Source organism: Eleginops maclovinus, chromosome 20 (genome assembly GCF_036324505.1).
Source record: "Eleginops maclovinus isolate JMC-PN-2008 ecotype Puerto Natales chromosome 20, JC_Emac_rtc_rv5, whole genome shotgun sequence".
Classification (NCBI taxonomy): domain Eukaryota; kingdom Metazoa; phylum Chordata; class Actinopteri; order Perciformes; family Eleginopidae; genus Eleginops; species Eleginops maclovinus.
The window spans coordinates 5,659,026-5,678,390 of NC_086368.1; the positions used below are offsets into that span (position 1 = coordinate 5,659,026).

General features: G+C 41.2%; 1 protein-coding gene across 1 annotated transcript in view; it reads right to left on the reverse strand.

Moving 5' to 3' along the window:
- The window catches only part of ptprt (protein tyrosine phosphatase receptor type T), a 293,754-nt gene that overhangs the window by 160,701 nt on the left and 113,688 nt on the right, over positions 1-19,365 (reverse strand). The gene's annotated exons all lie outside the window — the stretch shown is intronic.

A 19,365-nucleotide genomic window follows, 5' to 3' on the forward strand; every position in this document is an offset into this window, starting at 1 on the left:
TATGTTGGGCTCTCATCTCCAGGTTTGTGTACCACGACTGACTGCACACTAATAGGCTTGTTCAAACCAATCTCTCTGTCTCCCTAATTAGATTCAGCTACCGATGGCAACCAAAACAGGTCACTGCGTAATTACAGAATCTATCTAGCTGTATTTATTTGCTAAAAATGACAACTTTACTCACAGAGGGTTTGATCAGCAAAATCAAAAGAGAACGAGCACAGGAGAGAAGAGTTTGGGCATTAAACTAAAATCTCATTCATTATAACTGGTTGGAAAAACAACTAATGAATTTGTGACAGTTCAGAGGATTCTGTTGTTCCCGAGAACGGAACACAGGATTTTCCCATAAAGTTTTAAAATGTGAGTTTTAAAACTCATAAAATCTTAACAGTCAGACTCTAGAAAAAGATAACTTATTTTTCACTTTATTTTTAGTTTGTGTTGAAAATGTTTCCAAAATCAATCAATCTATCCATCCATCCATCCATCCATCCATCCATCCATCCATCCATCCATCCATCCATCCATCCATCCATCCATCCATCCATCCGTCCATCCATCCATCCATCCATCCGTCCATCCATCCATCCATCCATCCATCCATCCATCCATCCATCCATCCATCCATCCATCCATCCATCCATCCATCCATCCATCCTTCCATCCATCCATCCATCCATCCATCCATCCATCCATCCATCCATCCATCCATCCATCCATCCATCCATCCATCTGTCCAACATTTTTTTATTTGGGAAAAACAAACATATCGAAGCCTCAACAACGTTTGAGGCATCAATTTCAGTAATTTAATAGAAGAATTAAGCCTTTCCTCAAAATCACAAGATTTGTATGGCGGCCATTGAGCGCATTATGAGATTGTTCAAACAAGCTACTTACTTTTAATATAAGATCAGCCTTATGAGACAAGATTAGATCACAGCATTATGGATAAGCCATCTTAGAGGCCATCTTAGACAAAACACAAGCCTGTTGGTTGTGCGTTCTTGCACAATTGTGGGTGTAATTGAGGGATGTATATGAGTTGGGGTGCAGTCTTTAGGATCCCTGGGGTGGTTTATGGTTTAAAGAGTCTATGTTTGTACTTAAAAGACTAAAGCCTATTAAGTAATATGGCACTCCTGGATAAGAGCTGGGAGACTGACATTTGGCAGACAGGGAAGCTGCAGGGGGGAGCAGATTTACCCAATGTATGACCCCATCTTCAGGTCAGCACAGCAGGCAATATGCTTTCACACAGCCCACATACTGTCCTCAGAAGAGACAAGTTTACTCCTGACTGAGACTGAGGCAGACGGGCTGAATCCGGCTGCTGGATTTCCATTCTATTAGGGAAGTAGTCATGTTATCAAGCTACCAATTATGACAAACATTTCTTAAAATGTCCCTTAGGTAATATAATAACTTGCTGGTCTGTTTTTCGGGCGGGAAACCCCTTACCCTAACCCTAAAGCCCATATCACAAACCTGGTAATGGATTAAACTAAAATCTGGGGAATTGAAACCAAGTGCATGATGGGTTACAATGCTTCCCAGTGAACTCTTCATAACTGAACCTGGTGGTAAAAAATGGAATCTATGAACAGTAACAACATATTCAGTACGGTGGAAGCCTTTACAGACAGAAGTGGAAACATTTTAGCAAAGGTAAGCAAAAACTCAGGCTTTTGTTTTCAGAGTCAAATCCCTATAAAGAACAAATGTGAACCAACCTGTTATTCTGAATGCTTAAACAGATCAAGTGATATACCTACTGTATAATGAACACAAACACTGTTATTCCTCAAATTATGGAGGCATAATAACTCATCACTGAGCCGGAGAGAAAAAATAAAAATAAGCAATTTTCCCCAAGAATGGCAATAAATCAAAGCTCCTCTCACTGAAATACCTCTGTTTTGCAAAGACTCTAACCATGTTAGCTAAATCAAATTGTTACACAGAGTTCTGGAGATCAAATCTCAAACCAAACATACCACTACCGCCCACTTAATCTGGTGGTTGTTCAGTTGGGTGTGAGGAGGATAATCTTTCATAATACCAGATGTAATAATCTGGTCAGGGCTCAGTTCTAAACAGATTGCTAATTTTTGTTCGGGAAAACACTGGTGGTTGAAGGAGGGAGATTCAACCAAATGAAAATGAAAAACAATGGGCAGATATTACGCCAGTGTCCCTTTAATATTTATCTGGATGGGAGGAAAAATGGATACAGGGATTGGTGACTGGGGAGACTTACAGTGAATCAAAATAATACATCGATGGACAGATGGAAGGAAAAGAGGTCAGTTTTGCATGCATGGAGGAAGAACAATCAAATCTCCACAGGGAAATAGCCTAGCACCGGGCGAGGCTTCCACCCTCATTAATCAGAATGGGTCAAGAGTTAGCGTGTTAGCTATCACACACTGTGAAAGGGCAGTTCAGATGGCACAGCTGGCGCGCAATGTGACAAAGCCAGAGTGTGGGGCATGTTGCAGCCAGACGTGGCCTGCCTCTAGCTATGGAGGTCCAGGGGATACAAGTGGCCCTTGATACGCCCGTTAAAAGGACAACAGGCTACTGCTGGCCAGTGGCTTCTAGCCTACTAAACAACATTAACTATGAATAGCACTCGACGGCATGTTGTACCAGTGTGCTCCTCTGGTCTGTTAGTGTTTTTAGACACCTTCACTGTTTTCTTGCAGAATGGCTGCCTGTGCCTTTTTATAGTTTTCCTGGAAAAAATCTCTCAACAAAGTTCGGCTGTTGTAGCGCAAACTAGCATCACTCCTTTGGATATTATTTTCTGGTTGTGCTACTTTATATTTGTTTGATATAGATTGTTCACCATTACCACCAACCGGAAAATGCCACTCCACAAACCTAGAGCCCATATTAAATACATTTAAAACAGCAAAAGTAAAATTCCACTTGACCCTGTTAAAAGCCTTCTCAGCATCTAACGAAACAAGCAGAGAAGGCCTCCGACAGGTGTCCAAATGATTTATAGTATTCAAAAGTCTTCTTATATTGTCAGAAGAGCATCTGCCCTTTACACAACCTGACTGATCAGGATTAATTAATATAGGTAAGATAGAATCCACTCGTTTTGCAAATCATTTAGTGATAATCTTATAGTCATGATCCAGGAGACTTATAGGCCGGAATGAAGAACAATTCAAGGTCTCCTTTCCGTCTTTATGTAGTACAGTAGCATATGCAAGATTCATTGATTGATGAAGTGCTCTCTTTTCTGTTTCTGTTAACCCTTGACAATAAGATCAAAACTCTTTATAAAATTCAGCCAAGAAGCCATCTTTTATTTATAGGCATAGATTTCATTGCAGCCAAATCTTCTACATCTGTAAATGATTTGAATAATGTAGGTAAATGAATGACCTCCAAGGTCTGTGATGAGTTACTTTGTCCCGGAAATATACCATCAAAGACCTGATGTCCCTGAAATGTCTACAGTGATGTCACCATATATTTCCTGAAAAGTTAAAATGTTTTCAAAATAAAGAGCAGAGTGCACGAAAAAGGCTTTTTGGATAAAGCACTATATCCAGTTCAATGCATCAACTGCAGAGGGCAGAATGAGGAGGATTTTAACGGATCTGATCCAAAAAACGTATCTAGAGTAAGATAATGCATGCTTAAATGTATGATAACCAAATCCTAGTCTTTTAGCTCTGGGATTGACTTTTTTCTACAACTGGAGACAGAACTCTCTGTGATCATCTACACAATGTCGGCTAACAAGCAAACGTGCCGTTGGATAGTACAGGTTCCCTGCTGATTTGACCTGAGGAAGAGATAAAGTTGTTTTGCCTGCCTTTGAAGGTACTTAAGGGCCTATTGGATGTTTTGGCAGGTAGATATCTAGTTCAGACGAGAGCCTAGTGAAGCATTGTGTTTTGGGATGCCTTCCTGAATCTGATGAATGAGCAGCAGAAATGGAGCCATTAATCCAAAGACTTTAGGGAGCCGTTCCGGGGAGAAAGAGAGGAGGGGAGGAAAAGGAGGAGTGGAAATCAATCTTGCTGCCTGCCTACACTCCCCATCCTCCTCTATGTTGCTCTTCTGTTTCTCCTGTTATTGTCTCGTTTTTTCACTATCTTCTTGTTCGCATGTCTTCTTTCACAATCAATAATTGTTTATTTCAAATGTATATTCCAGTCTTTTGGCCTCACCTTTTTTCAGAAGGTCAACGCTATTTTTATGTTTCATTATTTCTGTCATCAGGTATTTATTCCTCCTAGCCTTTTACCTTTTGCTTCTTGTGCTCTTCATCTAATACCACTATGCCAATCACTCACTTACCTCCCATTTACAGAGCCACTACTGCAGGGATTTGCTCTTCTAAGACAAATTAACATCTGTTTGTGGTGAAGATGGAATCTGTTTAACAAATAAAAAAAAACCTCTGGCATTTTAAAACTTCCTTGACACTCCCTTCCTTGCTCACCAGGGACTTTCCTCATGTAGAAAACACTTTTAAAATGTCACGGATGATTAGAGAACCTTTCTTATAAAAGACTCTGATCATTTACCAGGAGGAAGTCTGATCTTTATTTGGCATAGCTTTTACAAAAGGTATGAGATAAATATGGGACTTTGTGAAAGGGTAATGATTCATCACTACAGCCAATATCTTCTTCGAGCAAACCTTTTATACATACTGTACCATGCTGCACCTACTCTATATCCATAGCAAAACGCAAGAGGAATACTGATTGGTACTAAAAGTATATGTGTCCAGTGAATTAGTTTGATCTATAATGACCATAGAACATGGTTATGACTAATACATTCTCTTTAAATATGGCTTTTTTTCAGTGTTAATGATAAGGGGTAAATCAGGAGGTTCATTATTCTCTAGTAGAAGTATAGTTTCCAGGATACTGGGCAGGGCAGCAAAGCAAAAAGGTTTAGCCCCTTGGAACACATGTGGATGTTCTTTGGTAAGAAGCTGATTGCTCATATTGTGTTACAATATTTTAAATAAACAACCTCCTCGGATTTCAATTACATTTAAAATGTAATTGAAATCATTCTTTTAATTTGCATAGCACCATGTTTATATGTTTCTAGTCCTGTTTTAAAAAAATGTTTTTGTAGAATATTCAAATGTATTCTGTATTGCTGTGTCGAAAACAATTTCGCAACTTTGTATGAAATCCTAGTTTCTTGTGATCTTTGTTTCTGCAATGGCCTTTAGCCCTCAAAGTAAACAGAGGATCTCTGGAGGGTGGAAGGCTATTTCAAGGTTGTTCTGAAAGTGAAATATGCAGAAATTATTACAAGGAGATTTATGTTTTGTATTCAAAACAATGCAACAAGCAAGTCAAGAGCTATAATTACACTACACCTTTTTGTAAAACTGTGACAAAAATCCCGGCCTTGCAATTGTTGGCTTTCTCTTTTGGCTCTCATTCCGCTTCTGCTCTCACTTTCTGACATTCTGTGTTTGTGATTCTTTCTGTTCTCAATATACAAAGGCCTAAAAGGCACAAAAAAAACATGGAAAAGAAGTGTCTGTGTCAGAGAGAACACACGGAGAGCCTCCCTCTGGGAGAAACACGGCCAGGACAGTGTTATAAGGCTGTGTGTGTGTGTGTGTGTGGGGGGGGGGGGGGAATTACACATCATCAAACCTACACTGGCCAAAGGCTAGAAATACAATTAATACTAGACATACTAACAACTCCAACACACACACACACACACACATCCCTGAAGCTTGTGTAGCTTCAGCATTAGCTGTGTGACCGTTGATTTGTTGCAGCGGTTGCACTTTCAATCTGTATCATCACACCCAAGGAATAACAGCCTAACCTCTACCTGAAATACAAATCACACACACACACACACACACACACACACACACACACACACACACACACACACACACACACACACACACACACACACACACACACACACACACACACACAGTTTTCCCATGACGATGGCCCTCCGGACGTGCAAGCAAAATCAGATGAAAACCATCACGGAGGCTTCTTCCCTCTTGGGATTCATTTTGTGTTGGTAGTGTGTGTGTGTGTATCTGTGCCTATGTGTGTGTTTGTGTGAAACTGCACTATCCACACTGAAGTACCTCTCATCGCTTAATAAAACGCGAATGAATCTGCACATAGAAATATCAACACACACACCCCACTTCAAAGCACTGAGCATCCTTAGATTCACCTCATTAATAAAATTAAAAGTCAAGTATGTAAAATTTCATCACTGATCAAATGATTAGCCTCTTAGTTACGACAGCTTCAGTAAATATTTTCACCAAATTGCCTCAGACGCACAAAACTATAAGTTGTTATTTTCAGAGAAGATGTTTATGTTTTCCTTAATCTATACATTTGCAAACAGATGTAACAATTAAATATACAGAAACTCAAAAACAACTAGAGTGAGAACTCTCAGGAGCAGCAGCAGACACCGCGACGCCCTGTAGCTTCGTGACTTGGATAAATTGGATTAAATCGGGCGGTGGCAGATGTCTTTTAGTGGATTTTAATTATGTCTCCCTGCATGGAACCAGCGACTGAGTTTAAACCATCACTCACAGCAACTGACTGGATGGCAGAATTATTTTACCTTAAGAACAAAAGTGAAGTCACTTTTAAAGATAGTGTTTGGTTTCAATCTTTAATACTAAGTGCTCTTTTACTGTGTTTGTGCTAAGAACAGCTACTGTCATTCAAAGAATTCAAGCATGATTTGTTGAGCGGTCTTTATTTTTGGCCGTTGCAAGATAGATGTATAACAAATAATGCTTAAAAGGTTTTTTTAAATACATACTTTTCTATGTTCACACCACCAGACACCAAAGCAAATTAGTTGTATATGTAAAAGCACCTCCAAATAAACTTGATTTTGATTCTGAAATCCCTTCAATGTATTGAAAGCATATGAAAACAGTTAGATGAGGCTATATTCTTTAATTTGGATATCATTATATTTAAAGTGGGGTTTTTGTTGTCCTGGTTTCAAGGCTGCATAACAGTAACGTGGTGTTACTTTTTAAACATCACACTTGTTTTTTGGCAAATAATAATTAATTTGAAATACCCTTAGTCAATAAAATTACCATTTTTATGTCTGTGCTAAACTTTGGTCACGTATTGATCTCAAGGTATTTGGTAAAAAATATTACTTATAATGGATTTTCTTCAAATTGCCCAGCACTACTTCAAGCCCCTTCCTGAATTCCTACCAGCTTTAAAGTTACTATTCCACAGATAACCTGACCTCTAACTTTCCTAATGTCGGCTAAGTGAGAACACAATGCTTTATTGATCTCTACAAGGCTCAATAAAGCATCACATCATACTGCAAGGTGTAGAATAATTGATGTTCTGCGACATCCTCCCGTGTTGAGCGATGTTACACTTCTGCAGAATGGATAGGCTGAATGTATATTGTGATATCATAAGCAGCAAGAATAATGCTCTGAGCCAGAACCCATGCTGTAATGTTATTGAAAACGGAGCGGAAAGGAAATCTATTTCAAATCCTGCTTTATTAATACCATTGCTGCCTACAGGCAGGGAAGGGACAATTGAGTTGTAGCAATTTGCAGAATAAGGGGGCCAAAGGAAGGGAGGGAGGAGAGGCAGAAGGGGAAAGAAGAGACGGAGTGAGAAGAGTGGATAGGAATGAATAGTAGCAGACACAAGATGCACAAAGAAGGAGGGAGGGAGAATAATCTGTACAGACATAAAATTGAATATGACAGCAGGAACAGATAAGAGTCATATAATGTCAAAAATATAGCTGATGAAAGAAATGTAAATGGAAGAAGAGAAAAAGAGACAGAAAGCGACAGAGATGAATAGAGAGACACAGAGAGCTTGAGGGGAAGAGAGGATGATTTAAAGCTTGGATATAATGAGCCAATTGATGGTGAGGCCCGGGGTTAAGCACCTGAAGACAGCCAGTAATTGGCTGTGAATGACAGAGTGACAGACATGGAGATATAGGCTGCAACCTGGAAGGAAAGAGAGGGATGGAGACAGAGGGAGGTGCAGAACAAATTCATCTTCAGACAAAAATGTCATTGTGGCTGGGAATTGGGAGGAAAAGAAGGGGAGATGCTTGAGGGTGTAGAAGAAAAGCAGAAAGCTGCCCGTTACCATAATGTCATTCAGCTAATTATATGTGTAACAGTCAGATTAAATTATAAAGAAATGCCTTTTCCTTCAAAACTCCTCAAGAGATGTTCATCATGTGGTTTGATGAAACCTCCGGTGGGTCTTGTGGTATGAATTATCTTTGAGGACGGGGGATCTTTTTGAATGCGTTTCCTTTTGGTCACTCAGGCAAGATCGCCCTCAGGGCTTTTCAGAGCTGAAGTTTGAAAGGAACAGATACAGATTCAGGATTCCTGCTGCTGTTTCAAAAAGTTGTTGAAATTTTGACTGTTGTTCCTTTTGACAGAGACAGAAATGTGTCTCCTGTTGATGTTTCGTTCTGATGTTTCAATTTCCAGCTTAATTGTGCACAGTACTAATAGAGTCTTCTAAACTAATACTATAAGTAAGATGCGTGACTCTGATACCATGTTTTTCTTATTTAGTTAAACACATATTATATAAGAAAATATACATTAACCTAAATGAGCCTAAAGGGGAGAATATACAACGATGATGCATGTCATAAAATGCAGGAAGATCAATACTTGAATATATTAACAATGAAGTTAATAAAGCTCGGTAACTTTTGTAAGTCTGGTACAACAGTTGAACAAAGACTGAGTGGCTTTACTTTTTTTAAACCATACTGCCTGTGCTGCAGCACCTCTTTTTACTCTCTGTCTGAAACCAGAGCACAAACCACTCTGATTGGTTATCTGGCAGGCTCTTTTGTGATTGGTCAGGCGTAAAAGGGCTTCTTTAAACCAGTACTAATAGTTGTGTGATCATATTAGCTCACTAATCTCACTCACAAAATGCAGTTGACACCGTTGGTCAGATCATCATAGGATACCAAAGTGGGTGTTTCAGTTGAATGAAACCGGATTTAAAAGTCCTTCCCCCACGATAATTAAAACATGTGTCACAATCAAATATCAGCAACCGCACCAATTGAGCAATGGGTCCAGGAATTCCACATTTCACTGCAAACTGGAGGCACAGTTATGTAAATTGGATGTCTTAGATTTCCCTTCATTAAGCTGAAGAGGTTTCTGTGACATTCATTATTGTATATCTGTAAGGCATGGTTAAAGGCAGGCTTTATTACCAAAAGTACACATTCAGAATGAAACGTGCAGATGTGTGCCGACAGCGTAAGAATAAAAGAAAATGTTGGCAAATGTTCTGCAACGGCATCCAATTATTGTTCTAATTCGGATCCTCCTGGGTCATGTCATGCCACACTGTCATGCCCCAGCACTTCGCCTGATCTGTCACCTGCTCCCCCTCACCTTATTCGTCTCAAAATATAAGCTGCAACTCCCATTCTTAGAATATCAGCTATATAGAGACAATTTACCCAGACAACCACTGTGTCGGTCTGCCAGACCATCACAAACTGTGTGTAAGTATCTAAACTAATAGGGTCTCAGAATCAATCCTTGCGTTACACCATTAAGTCACAAACAAAACCCCATACATTTTGAATTCTAGTTGCCACTAAATGGTTGATTTAATTGGATTTCCCATCTCATAAATGCGGGAAAGTTGTCTTGTTTTATGTTTGGCAGGTTGAGCAAAAGAAAAAGTGAGAAAAGTCTTCAAGGTCAAAGTGTTTTTCTATTTTCTTTTAATAAGTTATTTATTTTGTTTCTCTGTCCGCCAGCTGATGGAAGAGACACGGGGAGAGAATGTGTTTGCCTCTGTGCAGAGATGCATCCTTCCAAATGTCACAACACTGCCGTTGCATCGAGCGAGTGTCTTGGCAACCACCTACTGTGTCTTTGTCTGCATGAATTTAAAAGTGCTGTGTGTTTGTTCTTTTACACCTGTGTATATGTGTGTGAGGTCATATATATATATATATATATATATATATATATATATATATATATGTGTGTAAGGCGCTACAAAACAACCTTGATGTGTGTGTCTTTTGTTTCTGGCAGTGTGTAAAAGTGCTACGTTTTGTCTTGTCCACTGGCTTAATGGGGATGTATTGACTGGCATCCCATGAACATGGCTTTCCTGTATTTGGAACAATGACAGCAAAATGGGATTTATTGAATCCTGCCTGTCTTCAAGAAAAACAGAGGCAGAAGTTTGGATGGAGAATGAAAAGAAGCTTGAGATCCCATAATAAGCTTTCGAAGACAAATGCAGAAAACTGAAACCAACCCTAACACTACATGGTAAAGACGCCCTATGTATTTGGGGTTTGTTCCTTTCCTGTAATGTGTTGCATAGTTTTGTGTGCATGAAAACGGTCAGTATAGCCTGAAAGTTCCTTCCAGAGGGAGTTTCTCTCTCCCCCTTCCTTAAATGCCTCCATTATAATCCTTTGTTTACTTACCAGACATCATGATTTCATTGTGTAATACTCAAGCTGCTTCTTATGTTTTACTTGATAGGCTAAGCTGTTGGATATTTTGCACATCTCCCAGCAGTTGACCAATCACAACAGAGCCGGCCAGCAAACCAATCAGAGCAGACTGAGCTCTGGTTTCAGACAGAAGGTGAAAAGAGGTGCTGCAGCACAGGCAGTATGAGAAAAATAAACATTTAAGCTTTTAACATGTCATAGAAATACAAAATACAACTTGAAAATGTGAATAATAATGTACATTTGAAGTTTTCAATAACTTAAAAAAGCCTCATTGGAACGCTGATGGTCATGTGTGGAGCTAATGAAAGAGAATAATAAAAGGGAGACAACGATAAGGATGTTAATAGGAAAACAATAACAGAAAATCCTAAGAGAAAACGTTACACAAACCGATATTGGCACAAAAAACCAAACCTTGGTGAAGGTCTTAAATCAGAATCGCCTACTATTAAGACACTTTGAAATGCTGTACCAAACATGCAAATTGAACTCTGTAGTCACTGCTGATAAAGAGCCGGTTTATATTATCGAACGCCTTCATGAGGCAGCATGCAAGCTTTCATAAAGGCTCAACAAAGCTACCAACAGCTTTTATCCCAACAGAAATGCAGGGCGCGTTTGTCATTGCCACTGTCAAAACGAAAGAAAAAAAGGATGGACTCAATTAGTCGTGCACCAATTTCAAATGAGAGAAGAATACATAAGATTGAGTTTTGGCCTGGCAGATTTGAAAATCTCTTTTCTTTCAGTTCTTTTCAAAAGGTGCTTTATTGGCGAGGGAAAAAAAGAAGCACTTACTGTCAAAGCAAACACAATATGAGCAAACAGATAGCAGCGATGGCAATGAGGCAATAATAATGTCAATCTTGCCCCTTTTCTCCCGCAGTATCGTCCCTATTTGTGTGTGTCTCTCTCCATCTCTAGCTGTCCATGTCTCTTTTTCCATCTCTTCTCAATTCTTGTGTCATTATTCTTTTTCGTCCTCTGTAATTTTATTATTTTTCTATTACCCGATCCGGGACTCTCTTTTTCTTACTTCTTTACTAAATCTTTTCAAATCTTAAATCAATGTCTCCACCTTTTTTCTCAATTCTTCTACCCTGCAATTTTTCATTATTTATTTTTCTCTAATCTTCTTCTTTTTTCCTTTTCACTTCAATTTATAAGCTTTCCTACCGCCTCCCCATCCCCTCCAGCTCTCATCAGTAGTTAGAAAGTGGATGCAGAAGGGAGAGGTCCGAGAAGTCTGCTGGCTACTATTAATGAGCCAAGCACACACACACACACACACACACACACACACACACACACACACACACACACACACACACACACACACACACACACACACACACACACACACACACACACACACACACACACACACACACACACACACAAGATGTGTACTTGGTGTGTTTGTGCATGTGCAATAAGGGCACAGTAATTAGAATGACAGAAGGAGTCATTGGAGCGTGGAGCACACTACTAATGTTGGCCAGATTCCCTAAACTGTGTGTGTGGCACCAAACTAATGTTGCATTGATCACCTGCCTGCATGGCTGTGTGTGTGAGTATACTTAAAAAACTGCCTGAAAAACACACTGACTTCTAATTTTTATTTTTTCCTGATGTTTCTTTCAAATGAATTTGGTTTCCTTATTTTCGCATGTTCCCTTCATGATTTTGATTTTTTTACTTTTCCTACATCCTCTATCTTTTACCTTTTGTTGCTCATTCAAATCAAAACGTTTTAAATTGAATTCCAATGGTTTGGGAATCACGACAATATTGCAAAAGCAGGTTGTTCTAAGTGTATACTGTTCAAGAGGTAAGTACTGTATGTGGACACCTGAAAGTTACTCAAAATCTGATTATGGAACATCTCATTTGAAACCCATAACATGAATGTGTTGCTTTAAACAGTCTTCTGGAAAAGAGACTAGTGAGATTGCTTTCCTTTTCTTCAGGGTTTTCACGTATATCTGATTTGCAGTCGGAATTCTCTTCTATTCTGAAGGTGTTGGATTGTTATGTTCAGGTCAGATCTCTCTGAAGGAATGTCAAGTTATTCCATGAAAATAGGAATAGGAATAGGAATGCCATGAATCCTTGGAACTGATGTGTGCAATAGAAACCGTGAACGTTTGCCATGAGGTTGAAAACCTAATTTTGTCTGTAAAACATCATGCTGTACTTTTCTCTTCATTACATTTAAAGGGCCTGACCTAAACTGCTTTAACAGCTTCAGAATTGTTCAATATAGCTGGAAATCTCTACTGTTCAATGTATCTCCCTCTTGTCTCTTTACCGTGTGTCCTTTCCTTATATCAAGTCTATGTTTTTGTTCTTGATCACCTTCCATCTTGTAACTTTGTCTCTATTTATTCTTCTTTCTCTTCTCTCTCTGATCCACTTTAAAATACAATCCATTGTAGTTTGCCATATATTGCCATATTGTCATTGTCCTAAGTGACACCGAATTGAATTCCTTGTATGTTTTGTTAACTTTGGTTTACAAGGATCGGCAAGGAATACTTAACTTTTCTGTGTTTTTGTTTGTGTGTGTGTTTTTTCAAATGCCCAAAACTGCCATGCATTAATGAGTGCTCTCACTGGAGATCACACAGCGGGTTGCCTTCCTTCCTGCAACGTCTACCTGTGTGTGTGTGTGTGTGTGTGTGTGTGTGTGTGTGTGTGTGTGTGTGTGTGTGTGTGTGTGTGTGTGTGTGTGTGTGTGTGTGTTGGCAAACCCCCTTGTGTGTACATTCATTAGCCCAGAGATTGAAACAGTGGGCATTTGAGTGGGGAGAGAAGGGAAGAGAGAGTAAATAGCAAAATAATTTCTCTCTATTATTTTGATGTGTTTCTTACAGTGTATTGTAATATACTGCGAACCACTTTGGCAATATTGTTAATTTGTCCGACAGTCATACAGATAAATCGCACTGGGAGCAAGTCAACAAGGCAGAAAGTGGGTGAAAGTGAGAGAGAGAGTAATTGAAGATGAAATATAAATACATTTGATTTCATACTGCACAAACATATGATCTGAAATGTTGACTTCTTCACAAATATCACGATGGTTGACTAAATATAAGAAACACCTGTCAGTATGACATAATTGAATCAAAGAGCAGAAACTATCCTCAAAAATGATCATGAAGTTAAAGAAGAGGAGGAAATTATGCTAATTTAAATGCTAATTGTGTAGTTTATGCCTGTACTGAGAAATGTCTCCATACTTTAATGTTTAAGAAGCTCTTTATTTTTCTCATATTGCCTGTGCATCAGGTCCTCTTTTCACACTCTATCTGAAACCTGAACACAATCTGCTCTGATTGGTTAGCTAACCGGTTGTGTGGAAAATAAGTCAACTGTTTAGAGTTGTCCCGCCCCTTAGAATATGACGTACAATGTGTTGCAGCACTAGCCAATAGAATTGCGAGTGTTAGTGATATCACTATCATACAGAAGTAAACAAAGGAGTCCAATGGAGGCGTTTCAGGAAGGGGAGGATGTGTGTGTGTGAGAGAAACTCCCTCTGGAGGGTGTGATGTCACGAGAGGGTGCATCATAGACTACAATGCCCATAATTAGCAGGGCATTCGGCAAGATGGCTGCCGCCCAGCTGAAGGTGGTTCTGCAGATTGATCATGGGAGAGAGTAAAAAGGGATTGAGGTAGGGTCTGTGCACATTGCTTGAGACTCTTACAGCATCTCCAGCTGAGGTGAGAAAAAATACAGTGCTGAGAGAGATGGAGGTTCAAAGATGGCCGTCTAAAACCGTGTAAACTGCCTGGTATGATGGACGCTAAAAATTAAAGCAGATTGAAATTTCTTATAATACTTTTCATCAAATTTGATAGACTTAGGATCTCTTTATTTCCTTATTTCCATTACAGCAGAGGCCCGAGGAAGATAATAATGGTGGGTAATCAGATAATGATGACTCAGAGCTTTGAAGTTATCCTGGCACAAGAGTGAATTCCTTCTTTTAGAAAAGAAAAAAGAGGCGCAACCAAATCTAACTTAACTTAAGTCAGTCTTGTCTGCATTGTCAATGACATTTTGAAACGCTGGAAAATATATGTCATTGGCATTAAGAGAGAAACATTAACTATTATTAATGAACTATTTTATCAAGTTTACATTAAATCTCATTTAAGGATATTAGCAACAGAAGGAAAAATAATGATACAGAAATACAGAACCAAAGAAATATAATTGGAGCGATAAATAATTAATAAAGAAAAGAGAGAAAGGTTTCAAAATAATATCTAATATCCTTGAAAGTGGTTTAATTCTTAACTATTGTGAAGGTTAAGAATACAAAAATGTATTTATTGTCTGAATTTGATACAAGTTTGATATTCTGAAAGCGAAGACTTTGTTAGTTTAGAATCAACTAAAATCCCAAAATGACAAAAACAAATCCACGATTTTCTCGGAATGCGCCATTGCAACATCCGATTGATTTTGATAGAGCGGGTCACATTTCAGGTGTGCATTTCCTTGGGGGTTTGTGTGTACTTGAATAGGGAAATTACTTCTAACCCTACCCCTAAATTCCGTTCTATAAATGGGAAATGGTAAAGAGTCAGGGTCCAGGTCACTTTTCCTGGAAATGTTAGACTATACAGAGCAATGTTTTTACAGTATCTCACAAAATTGAGTACACCCCTCACATTTTTGTAAACATTTCATTATATCTTTTCATGGGACAACACTGAAGATATGACACTTTGATACAACGTAAAGTTGTCAGTGTACAGCTTGTATAACAGTGTAAATTTGCTGTGCCCTCAAAATAACTCAACACGCAGCCATTAATGTCTAAACCACTGGCAACAAAAGTGAGTGCACCCCAAAGCGAAAATGGCCAAATTGTGCCCAAAGTGTCAATATTTTGTGTGGCCACCATTATTTTCCAGAACTGCCTTAACTCTCTTGGACATAGAGTTCACTAGAGCTTCACAAGCTGCCACTGGAATCCTCTTCCACTCCTCCATGACGATATCACGAAGCTGGTGGATGTTAGAGACCACAGTCGGCAGCACTCATGCAGCCCCAAACCATGACACTCCCACCACCTTGCTTGACTGTAGGCAAGACACACTTGTCTTCCTACTCCTCACCTGGTCACCGCCACACACGCTTGACACCATCTGAACCAAATAAGTTTATCTGGGTCTCATCAGACCACATGACATGGTTCCAGTAATCCATGTCCTTAGTCTGCTTGTCATCAGCAAACTGTTTGCCGGCCTTCTTGTGCATCATCTTTAGAAGAGTCTTCTTTCTGGGACGACAGCCATGCAGACCAGTTTGATACAGTGGCGGCGTATGGTCTGAGCACTGACAGACTGACCCCCAACCCCTTTAACCTCTGTAGCAATGCTGGCAGCAGTTGTACGTCTATTTTCAAGAGACAACCTCTGGATATGACGCTGAGCCCGTGCACTCGACCTCTTTGGTCGACCATGGTGAGGCCTGGTCTGAGTGGAACCTGTCCTCTTTTTGAATTTCCAGTGACCAGTATGAGAGGGTGTGAGAGCAATAACACCAAAGTTAACACACCTGCTCCCCATTCACACCTGAGACCTTGTAACACTAACGAGTCACATGACACCGGGGAGGGAAAATGGCGAATTGTGCACAATTTGGCCATTTTCACTTTGGGGTGTACTCACTTTTGTTGTCAGCGGTTTAGACATTAATGGCTGTGTGTTGAGTTATTTTGAGGGCCCAGCAAATTTACATTATTATACAAGCTGTACACTGACTACTTTACATTGTATCAAAGTGTCATATCTTCAGTGTTGTCCCATGAAAAGATATAATAACATATTCACAAAAATGTGAGGGGTGTTTACACTTTTGTGAGATACTGTATGTGTCACCATCAGTATCCAGTATTATTTAGCGCTTGATCCAGTCATTACAGATCCTCTTTGCAAGTCACTGTTCAACCACTCATGCAGAGGGAGTCCATGCTCTGGGAAGCTTACTGATTCACACACCACTGGCCAAGCCATCAGGAGCAATTTGGAGTTAAGCCTCTTTCCCATGGATACACCGGCATGTTAACACAAGGGCTTGGATCGAACCCAGAAGATGAGCACATCATCTGTCATCATCATTTACTCGGTGCCGCACGGAGTGGCAGCCTGTTACAGCAGCTCCTACTCACACTGAGTAATTTCCTTATATTTACTTTTTTTTAACATAGGCCTACTTGTTTTTGCTCTTTTGTTTTTATTTATTGTATATAGCAATTTTGTCAACATATAGTTGCACTGTGGACGCCAACACATTATTTTTGCACTCCTTTGGCTGCTTTTTCTGTTCTACAAGGTGTCTGGGATTTCCTCGTGCAGTGAATGTCCCATTGTTTACACTCGCGATCAGCTGTTAGCCTCCCGAAGCATGGCGATGCTAACCGGCTATAGACCCGTTGTTCCCCGCGAGCTGAGGAGATAGAGACTAGGACGCCGTTCAGGGGCAAAGCTGCGAGCAAGGAGGAGACGTTACAGACCTGTCCTTCCTTCCATCATCATGGGGAACGTAAGATCTGTCCCTAACAAGATGGACGAGTTAGCGGCGTTGACCTGGAATCAGAGGGGGTATCGGGAGAGCAGCATCATGGTGTTTACAGAGACGTGGCTAACAGAGCTAACCCCGGACACTAATGCTACACTGGATGGTTTTCATCTTTTGCGGGCAGACAGGACGAGAGAGAGTGGTAAGAGGAAAGGAGGAGGCTGGCTGTGTTTGTGAACTATAGGTGTTGTAATTCTGGGCACATCACTATTAAAGAAAGGATCTGCAACAGGGACATGGACCTGCTAGCTCTTAGCATGCGGCCAAACTATTTTCCTCGGGAATGCTCGCATGTTATCGCGACAGCGGAGTATATTCCCCCCTCTGCTAATTCTGAAGCGACATGTGACGTCATCAGCTCTACTGTAAGCAGACTGCAAACACACCACCCAACTGCCCTCATCCTGATCTCTGGGGACTTCAATCATGCCTCTCTCTCAAAAACTCTGCCCACATTCAAACAATATGTCACCTGCACCACCAGAGACAATAAAACACTGGATTTACTGTAGGCCAACACCAAGGAGGAGCACAGTTCATCACCCCTTCCTCCCCTGGGCAGATCTGACCACAACCTGGTCCACCTCCTGCCTGTGTATCAACCTCTGGTCTACAGAGCCTGTGCCCACGCGCAGTGTGAAGAGGTGATCTGAGGCGTCTGAAGAGGCCCTTAAAGACTGTTTTGACACTACTGCGTGGGATGTGTTCGATGACTCTCATGGGGAGGACATCAACAGCCTGACTGGCTGCATAACGGACTATATTAACTTCCGTGAAGAAAACGTCATACCCACCAGGACTGTACAGTGTTTTCCAAACAACAAACCCTGGATTACCCCTGAGATAAAGGCTCTCCTGAAGGACAAAAAGAGGGCCTTCGATCAGGCAACAGAGAGGAGCTGAAGGTTGTACAGAGGGAACTATCAGAGAGGGGAACAATAACTACAGGAAAAAGATGGAGGAACAGCTGCAGCAGAGGAATGTCAGCGGAGTCTGCAGAGCCCTAAAAACCATCTCTGGCTACAAAGGGCCCTGTCTTTGGCCCTGTCCCCCAGACATTCTTTACACCAGCCCCTGTTTCTTCTCCGCCAACAACCCCCCCATGTGGACGGCGCCTTGTCCCTCACAACCAACCAGGTGAGGAGGGAGCTGCAGAGGTGTAAGGAGCAGAAGGCAGCGGGTCCCGGTGGCATCAGCTCGAGGCTCCTGAAATCCTGCGCGGATGAGCTGTGTGGGATTGTAGAGTTTCTGTTTAACTTGAGCCTGAAGCAAGGGAGGGTACCACTACTGTGGAAGACGTCCTGTGTGGTACCCGTGCCAAAGACCCCACATCCCAAGGACTTCAACAGCTACCGGCCGGTGGCACTGACATCGCAGCTGATGAAGACCCTGGAGAGGCTGGTCCTTGGACACCTTCGGCCCCTTGTGAGATCATCGATGGACCCGGTGCAGTTTGCCTACCAGCCTGACATCGGGGTGGATGACGCCATCATCTACCTGCTGCAGAGGTCCCTCTCCCACCTGGAGAAGGCTGCGAGCACTGTGAGGATCATGTTCTTTGATTTTTCCAGTGCCTTCAACACCATCCAGCCGCTGCTCCTGGGAGACAAGCTGCAGCTCTCTAGGGTGGAACATCACCTCACCTCCTGGAACCTGGACTACCTCACCAACCGTCCACAGTATGTGAGGACCAGGGAGTGTCAATCAGACACCATAATCTGCAGTACGGGGGCCCCCCAGGGGAAGGTGCTGGCAACCTTTCTCTTCACCCTCTACACTGCAGACTTCACCCACAACACACCGGCCTGTCACCGGCAGAAGTTCTCTGACGACGCCGCCATCGTCAGCCTCATCTCCAACGAGGACAACAGGGAGTACAGGGAGCTGACACAGGACTTCATCCTCTGGTGCCAGAGGAACCCCCTCCAGCTCAACGCAGGGAAGACCAAGGATCTGGTGGTGGATATCAGACGGCGCCACCACTCCCCCCCACACCAGTGAACATCCAGGGAGTGGACATAGAGATTGTGAAATCCTACAAATACCTGGGTGTTCATCTGAACAATAAACTGGACTGGTCCGATAACTCTGCTGCTCTCTACAAGAAGGGACAGAGCAGACTCTTTCTGCTGAGGAGACTGAGGTCTTTTGGGGTGCAGGGGGCACTCCTTCAGACTTTCTTTGACTCTGTGGTGGCATCAGCCATATTCT